Source organism: Phyllobates terribilis, unplaced genomic scaffold (assembly GCF_046119375.1).
Source record: "Phyllobates terribilis strain yellow unplaced genomic scaffold, ASM4611937v1 Scaffold_9__5_contigs__length_417890890, whole genome shotgun sequence".
NCBI lineage: Eukaryota > Metazoa > Chordata > Amphibia > Anura > Dendrobatidae > Phyllobates > Phyllobates terribilis.
Window position 1 is genome coordinate 229,743,401 of NW_027362769.1, and position 9,632 is coordinate 229,753,032.

A 9,632-nucleotide genomic window follows, 5' to 3' on the forward strand; every position below is an offset into this window, starting at 1 on the left:
GTAAAATGTTAAAATGACATTTCCTGGTGAATGCATTTGTTTTGGTTGAAAGCAATGCAAAAGTGCAAAAACGCATCAAAAACGCTACGTGTGAACATAGCCCAAGGTGTGGAGGAGTATTTTTGTTTTGTGTTATTTATTTTGCCTTATTTACAAGTCATTACCCTGGAAAGGATGTTCCTTAAAAAGGTGGCGCTACAAAGTATTAACTCAAGGGGGCCGAATAATATTGCACGCCCCACTTTTCAGTTTTAAATTTTTTTAAAAAGTTTAAAATATCCAATAAATTTCGTTCCACTTCACGATTTTGTCCCACTTGTTGTTGATTCTTCCCCAAAAAAGTTTGAATTTTATATATTTGTTTGAAGCCAGAAATGTGGCAAAAGGTAGAAAAGTTCAAGGGGGCCAAATACTTTCACAAGGCACTGTATTTCCCAGGAAAATCCATTTTGGTTTTGTTTTTGTATGTTTTATTGTGAGTCCGTAAAAGTGGCGTAATACTCTGACAACGTTGCTGACAGCAGTGATCTGGGAGTCAGAGATGCTTCCAGGGGTCTTTCCCATGCTGTTCCTATGTCATTTGAGCATTGTTCCCATCGATTTGGGCAATTTTTAGGCCCTCTGCAGACCGCCGGAGGGAGCCGCCTGAAAAATGCTCGAGTTTCCCATAAACTTACATTGGGCTCGTTGCTCGGGTCGAGCACCCGAGTATTCCAATGTGCTCGACCCGAGCAACGAGTACCTGAGCATTTTAGTGCTCGTTCATCACTATTCTCTATCCATGCGTACAGACTTTTTCATGAAAAAACACTTTCTGCAAACTTTGCCCAATGTCTTTAAGAAATATTGGCGCCTCATAAACTCTCAGATCACAAAAAAATGAATCACTGCATACAGCTCTTCTTTCATGCAAATCACAAAATGGAGCAGCCATTGTTTCTTACACTGCAGTTACAAATGAACGAACGTAACACATTCTCCTGCACAGCAGTGACAGGGGAGACAGCGACTTCAGAAATTGCTGATAAGAAAGGCAAACAGAAATTTTAATATAATCGGAGTGCGTACCATTTTGGGCTCACCCTCGCATAATTACAACAGTTCCCTGCAGGAGCATACGTAGAAATCATGGGGCCCCATAGCTGAAGCTCTAATCGTGCCTCCCCACCCCAACAAAAATGAAATAAATATTTGTCTGTGTCACAGAAGAGCAGATCTCACAATTTCAGCCTTTACATAGTAATTTTCCTCTTGCTGAAGTCCTAGATTCTTCTTTCATTGCCCCCATAAAGTATGATGCCAATAAAAGTCCCCCCCCAAACACAGTATGATACCACCGTGGTGCATTCTTCCACGTTAGCCTCCACATGCACAGTATGATGACCGTATTGTACCACACTTCAACTCCCAAGGAAAAGTATGGTGACCCCAACACAGTATGATCCCCCAACTGTGACTCCCATACATCCCTCCATACAGTATAATGGCCTGCACTAGCCCTCTAAATGGTATAATGGCCCCACACAGCCCTCCAAACAGTATGGTGGACTGCACACAAACCTTCACACTGTATAATTGCTTTCATACAGTATAATGGCCCCTCACATAGCCCTCAAAATATTATAATGGCCCCACATAGCCTTCCATATAGTATAATGCGCCTCTCATAATCCTCCATATAGTATAATGCGCCCCCCATAATCCTCCATATAGTATAATGCTCCCCCCATAATCCTCCATATAGTATAATGAACTTCCCATGGTCCTCCATAGAATATAATGCACTCCCCATAGTCCTCCATACAGTATATTACACACCCTATAGGGTAAAATGCAGCCCCATATAGTATAATGCACCCCACAGCCCTGCAATATTATGGGCACCACGTACTCACTGATTTATTTATTTTTTTTAAATGTTTTTATTAACAAATTTATATATATATATATATAAAACTAGCAACATAGACTACGTATATGACTAAGGTCAAAAGTGTCAGCACTCAAAAAAGGGGGTGTGCTATGAAGGAAGAAAATATTCGAATAGGTGTAATCTTCAGCACTCATAAGGATACAAAAATTGATGCATAAAGTGAAGGTTTTATTCACAGTCGACAAAAAAAGTAAACAGATCAAGCTCAACGTTTCGGCATATTATTGCCTTTGTCAAGGTTATCTGTATTAATACATAACAAAAAATATATATAATAATAACATGATCTGAGACAACAGAAGTTACGTACAAAAAAAGAAATAAATATGTATACAAACATATATATGATCATACATAGATAGTCATACAATCATGAAATGTATCCATAAATAGAAATGGAAATACTCATGGATGTAAATATATATACACACGATCATACACAAATATTCAGGAAGTATACAGTCATGAAATATATCCATAAATAGAAGAAAAGACAATACTCGTGGGTGTGAATATATATGGTATAAAGTAAATTAAAGTAAAACATAAAATATTACTACAACACACAAGACAACAGGAACTGGTGTCACTTTAAGGGGTATAGAGGCTGAAATGTCAATATAGGTAGCAACAATATCCACCTAGGGGTATACCAAGGGTTAATAAGAACTGAGGACACATGTATACAAAGAGGAGGAGGAACCAATGGAGGACCAAAAAAGGTCCAAAAAAAAGGTCAGAGTCGATACTAAAAGGAAAGGGCTAGCGTCAGCAAAAATGCCCAAGAAGCAAGGTAACATACCTGATATTGTAAAGGTCGGCAGAGCAGTAAGAGAAGTGCGTCCGTACAAGGAGGATGTGCAGGATGACTGACCGCGATCTTCAAATACCCGCCGTGCGTATTTAACTTCTGGGTGCGCGCGTCAGTGAAAAAAAGACAGTAGGCATGCGCAAGAAACAAAGACATGTCGGAAACCTCCGGAAAAAGCCAATGCCCGGAGCACGCCCAAAGCGGAAGGACACGATACATGCCAAAGGTAAAAGACAGCAGATTGAAAGATAGAAAAGAAGTTGATAGAAAAAACAAGGCGGATAACTGAAAAAATGAATGGGAAAGAAAAGAATGAATGGGAAAAGAAAAAAGGAGGGGGAAAAAGGATGAAATAGAATAAAGGGAAAAACCAAAAAAGAAAAGAAAAAAAGGGAAGGAAAAAAGGAGGAAAGAAAAAGAGAAAGAAAAAAGAGAAGAAAAAGGGGAGGAAAAGACTAGAGAAACAGAACCCCAGGGTTCAAGGGTCTGCAAAGTATAGATCCAGAAGGCCTCTCTCTTTCTAAGTATACCAATCCTATCACCACCATGTATAGGCAAAGGAACATGCTCAAGACGCTGAAACTTTAATTGAGCTACATTGTGCCCTGCTGAATTAAAATGGTGGGGGATGTGAGCTGCTGGCATATTCACTCCTCTCCATGCCGGGACTATGGGCGTAAAGAAGAATGAATATGCTTTCTCTTTAGTAGTGGGCACTGTCAGCAGGAGCCGTGGCTCAGCGCTCCTCCATGCCCACTGCTAAAGAGAATGAATATTCATTCTTCTCCACGCCCATCTGAGCGGAGAAGATGGAATGTTCATTTACCCTTAACAGCGGGTACACATGGTAGCTGCAGCAGCCGGCTACTGCATGTGCTCGCTCCTCCGCCTCCGTAACTTCCCCTTTCCCCCCCGTAAATACAATTCTCACTTATCCTCCTCGTTCCCCTGCTGCTTCGGGGCCCCCCGCTCACGGGCCCCATAGCAGTGGCGTGGCCTGCCTCTATTGGTGGTACGCCACTGGCTACCCATATTGGTGGCTGTAGGACACATACTGTAAATCAGCACAGAACTTGGTATTTAAAAGCAGAATTTAATTTCTGATTATTTCTTTCAGTGGAAAACCATCAGCTCACCATTTGGTGTTTAAACCTGATAGAGAGCAAGGCAGCATTGGACAGCAAAGCACTGAAGTCATTGATTACAATGGATGACCGGAGAGATGTGAACTCCCTAAAAAAATTTGCTTAGGAATGGTACTGCACATGAATCCTGCATTCACCATGTCTGATAAGCGAGTAGGAGCGGGAAGAGAAATGTAGCACCATGTAACATGCACACCCCAGAGCTGAGGAGTGGCAGATAGGACAAGCAGTGCTAATGCATTTCTCTTCCCTGATCTCACTGTTGGGACCTCTTATGTGGCTACCGAAGCTGTGAGTGATGAACTCTTTTCAACCACCAGTGACGGTGGTATACCGTGGCGTTGTGACGCCTCATTCTCGGAAAAGCCCTTTTAGTTTACCCTGGGTGATGGGGGACTCGGAGTCGGGTCCTGTGATGAAGAGATGGGGTGCAGCCGTGGCCCGGACCCGACCCGTGCTCAGGGCCGTCACATTAAAAGAGATGGTTTGTGCTCATCCCGGTTGAGTGGCTGATTTAACGACTACGCCACCAGTGGTGCCTGGTGAAGGGCCACCAGCGCCGCTGCAGTCCGCTGAGGCCTGGTATTATGGCGGCCAAAGTTCTCACTACTCCCCACAGGCAGAGCAAGGCCTCAGGGCAGACAGACAGGATTGAGGGGGTAGTAGTAGGGGAGTACGGGCACCGCGTCATGTGGTATGGCGCAGAATGAACAGTCCGGAGGCCATAGGGGTGAACTTCCAAGGCTTTACTCACATCAGAGATGACAGCGGGAAGGCGACTCCCTGCTCCCCGTGGAGTCCTGTGGCTACCAGGGACGGGGGTCCGACTACCTCCAAGCAAGTCCAGCATTCGATCAGGACCCTGCACCAGCGTGTTCCTGAACTACAGACCTCATCCTTTCCAGTCTGTGTGTGTGTAGATAGGCCGTGTCTCCCTCTGAGCTCCTCTCAGAACAAGGGCACGGGTGGCAGCTCTGCTCTGTCCGATACCCGGTGGGATCCTCAGGGCCTACCGGGCTTTCCCAACCAGGACATGGAGTGGCAAGGTCGGGTGTCGGGGGCCGGTACCCCTCTTGCAGCCGGAATCCCTCTGACTAGATCAGGTAGGCGAGGACAGGTGGCGTACACCGCTCCGTCTGCATCCTCCCCGGGACCCATTTGCTGTGGAGCCACACTCTAGAGCTCCGGGCCTTCTTGCTCATGGTCCTCGACCTGGCTGAGATATTCCTTATCTCCCGCCTGCCCATCATCCCAAGGCCTAGGGACTAGGGCCGTGTCTCCATCCCCTGCAGGCCCACACAGGATCCACTTTCAGGGTAGGAGATCACGTTCTGACACCAGTCAGGGTACAGCCATAGTACAGCCGAGTACTGTCAGGATACAGTCAAGACAGTCGAAGAACCAAGAGCCAAGATGGCTTTCTATTAAACATTAGATTTACAGTGTCACTAAATTGTGAGTCCTCCACCCTCACCCACTAACTGGTTCCTACCACCTTTGTGTTCCCCAGTCTCCCTGTAACCAGGAGGGCAGCACCTAGTACATTCTAGCTCCCTCTGGTGGAGAAGTGTGGTGTTGGATGTGAAGGAAGGGTCCTGATCATCACGCCGTCCTTACCTCAGAGGAGGAACACCACACTCCATTAGAGAAGTGCAGCATCCCTGTGGCGGTCGAACCCTCAGGGGCGCCACATTCCCCCCTGGTAAAACACAGCACGTCCACGGGCTGCAAAAGAATAACACCCAGGAAATTTTCTTTTTATATAAACATGAACTATCTTCCATTTATGGGAGGCACATCTCCTTAAACGTTGCATAACAGGGTATACAGTATAAAAGTACAAAAGTATAAAATTATAAAAGTGCTAGCATTTTTCCAGAGACATTTTGTGCAAACAGACAGGTTAAGGTGCAAAGACGCAGAGTCAGTTCAGAAGTGCGAGGGACCTGTCCTAAACCCTCAACGTGGACCCTGGGGTGGCTGCAGGACATGAAGATCCCAAGTTGGACCTCCCAGAGAGCCACCCTGACAGGTTTTTCTTCTGAGGTCTTGAGGTAGAAATATCCGCGTTTTTTGTATAAAACCAATATAGAGCACCTGAAGAGATGCAAACTATTTACAATAGAAAGAGTCTGTCTGCTGCCAGTCCGCAGGGACACCTGGCTCTAGAAAACTGGGATAGAAAATAAGCAAAATAGAAAAGTCAACACATTAAAACTTGTAAACGGAAACTGTAACAGCCGGGGGCTGCTTTAGGCCTCGGACTCTCTCCTTGGAAAGGGCTCATTCCTCCCGACGGAGGCTAACTGGTCCCCTGAGGCTGAGCGCGGGGTGGCGTCACTCCCGGACACTTTGTGTACGTCCAGGGCGTACCACCCTCGCACCCCCTGGTGGCGAGAAAAAGTCACTGTATCGCCCGGGAAGAGGTTCCGGCCAGGGTGTCCCTTCTTTGGGCGGGCTCGACGTGCCGCCTGCTGACGAACACGTCGTCCTGGTACTGGGGACTTCGGATGAACCCCCACCCCGCCTCATGGTGGAAGCGGACGACTTGGCCTTCCACTCAGGGACTGGGACGGGTGGCCTCTTCCTGACGAGCCCGGGATTTGGCAGCTTTGGCCCTTACCTCTAGGTGCTCGCAGCGCTGCCCCCGTTGACACTGCTCCCGAGCGAGCTGGAAAATCTGGTCGCTGCACCACTGGCTCCTCCTCCGCGCTTCAGCCCGGGTCTCCCGGGGGAAGCCCATCAGGTCGCCCCCCCCTGGTTTTCCCAGGCCCACTCCTCAGCCTCGGGCCAGGTTACTGCTGGTGCGGGTAGCGGGGTCAAGACAGGTTGCTGCGGGTCCTCTACAGGCGTGGACCAGTCCAGGTTGGAGCCGGTGGATTCCTCCGCAGTTTCAGGCACCTCCGATTCAGGGTTTGGGCGGCATCGCAGGTCCCCACTCATAGCTGCCGATTGCAGCTCTGGAGCCAAAGCCTGCTCCCAGGTGACCGTGTGGGGAATTAAATACTCCGTCATGAGGTCCAGGATAGTTACGGTAGGCTCTGCAGCCGGGGCAGGGGTTACACACTCACCCGCCGCTGGGCCGCCCTCGACCTCTGTCACCGCGTCACTTTGTCCTGGGACCTCAACTCCTTGGCGGCGGTCCCGGATACGCAGCAGCATCTCCCCCCGCCACGCAGCCGTCGCCGCCTCCTGGGCCTCTCTCTGCCTTCTCAAGAGTCCCGGAGCTTCCTGCCGGAGAAATTCAAAATCTCCCGAGCTTAACATGCTGCTGCCTCACTCTCTGCCGGGTGAAGGGCCTGAACCGGGTTCAGAAGGTGCGTGGATTTGCTCCCCAGAAGCGTCCATGTCTGCCTCTGACGAATGCCAAGCTCCGACTGCAATGGCCGCACCTTGTTGCTTTTCTTCTTCCTCCTCTTTCAGGGCAGTTCCTGGGCGGAATGCTGACAGGCCCGCCTTCGTTCAGCCCATCCGGTTTGACGGGCATTACCCCGCGGACAGTCTCTGATGGAAGGGGCAGTCCACATTTTTGGCGCCAAGCGGGAGCCCAGCCCACGATGGGAGGTGTTCAAAGACAGTCTTTTCATAGCATTATGGCGCCTGCTCTTCTTGGGCGGGCGCCATTTTAAGTGCAAAACGACAGTTCAAGGTGTAAGGCACACAGTACCGGGTAGCAATGGGCACTTCCTTCCTTTGCTGCGGGCACGTGATCCTGCCGACTACGCCAGGTTGTGACGCCTCATTCTCGAAAAAGCCCTTTTAGTTTACCCTTGGTGACGGGGGACTCGGAGTCGGGTCCTGTGATGAAGAGATGGGGTGCAGCCGTGGCCCAGACCCGACCCGTGCTCAGGGCCGTCACATTAAAAGAGTTGGTGTGGGCTCATCCGGGTTGAGTGGCTGATTTAACGACTACACTACCTGTGGTGCCTGGTGAAGGGCCACCAGCGCCGCTGCAGTCGGCTGAGGCCTGGTATTATGGCGGGCAAAGTTCTCACTACTCCCCACAGGCAGAGCAAGGCCTCAGGGCAGACAGACAGGATGGAGGGGGTAGTAGTAGGGGAGTACAGGCACCGCGTCGTGTGGTATGGCGCAGAATGAACAGTCCGGAGGCCACAGGGGTGAACTTCCAAGGCTTTACTCACATCAGAGATGACAGTGGGAAGGCGACTCCCTGCTCCCCGCAGAGTCCTGCGGCTACCAGGGACGGGGGTCCGACTACCTCCGAGCAAGTCCAGCATTCGATCAGGACCCCGCACCAGAGTGTTCCTGAACTACAGACCTCATCCTTTCCCGTCTGTGTGTGTGTAGATAGGCCGTGTCTCCCTCTGAGCTCCTCTCAGAACAAAGGCACGGGTGGCAGCTCCGCTCTGTCCGATACCCGGTGGGATCCTCAGGGCCTACCGGGCTTTCCCAACCAGGACATGGAGTGGCAAGGTCGGGTGTCGGGGGCCGGTACCCCTCTTGCTGCCGGAATCCCTCTGACTAGAACAGGTAGGTGAGGACAGGTGGCGTACACCGCTCCGTCTGCATCCTCCCCGGGACCCATTTGCTGTGGAGCCACACTCTAGAGCTCCGGGCCTTTTTGCTCATGGTCCTCGACCGGGCTGAGATATTCCTTATCTCCCGCCTGCCCATCATCCCAAGGCCTAGGGACTAGGGCCTTGTCTCTATCCCCTGCAGGCCCACACAGGATCCACTTTCAGGGTAGTAGATCACGTTCTTACACCAGTCAGGGTACAGCCATAGTACAGCCGAGTACTGTCAGGATACAGTCAAGACAGTCGAAGAACCAAGAGCCAAGATGGCTTTCTATTAAATATTAGATTTACAGTGTCACTAAATTGTGAGTCCTCCACCCTCACCCACTAACTGGTTCCTACCACCTTTGTGTTCCCCAGTCTCCCTGTAACCAGGAGGGCAGCACCTAGTGCATTCTAGCTCCCTCTGGTGGAGACGTGTGGTGTTGGATGTGAAGGAAGGGTCCTGATCATCACGCCGTCCTTACCTCAGAGGAGGAACACCACACTCCATTAGAGAAGTGCAGCATTCCTGTGGCGGTCGAACCCTCAGGGACGCCACAGCGTCATGAGTAAAAACTGTGGGAACTTTTGAGGAAGCCCCCTGGCATGGTATGGAGAGGTTGGGTTGGGTGGTAACAGGAGTGCCATGGCTGCCGATTTGTTTTTTTCACTGTCAAGTAAGGACAACTGGCCATATACATTAGATCGTTGTAGGCCGAATGATGCTTCAGTCGATCGATTGGCCTCCAGCCATCTCAGTCGTTCAGCCTAGCGCTCCTGTGTTCTCTATGAGAATGCTGCCAGCTGACACGTCGGCCAGAGATATTCCGGGAGAACAATGTGATTGGCAGTCCGAAATCAGACATGTCCAATCAACATCTCTCCCAACAATCAGTCGCCCAGCTCCCCCATACACAGTAGACAGCAGGCTGAACCTGTCATCAACGACGGGTTCAGTTGACATTGGTCTAATATGTAACGGGGCCTTAAGGCTGGGGCTATATGGCAAAGGTCGCATGGCCAAAAATCATTATGTGCCACTACTGCATTGCAGAATAATGCAGGTGAATGGGACTGCATTGTGTCCCATAGGGGCCATAAGTCTCATTCATATGTAAGCAGAGCTTCCCCGGGTAACAGAAAACAACTACTCACTGAACGCAGCAAAAATTTAACATAACTGATGCTGATTTAGGGTAAGTTCACACAATGCTCATTTGGTG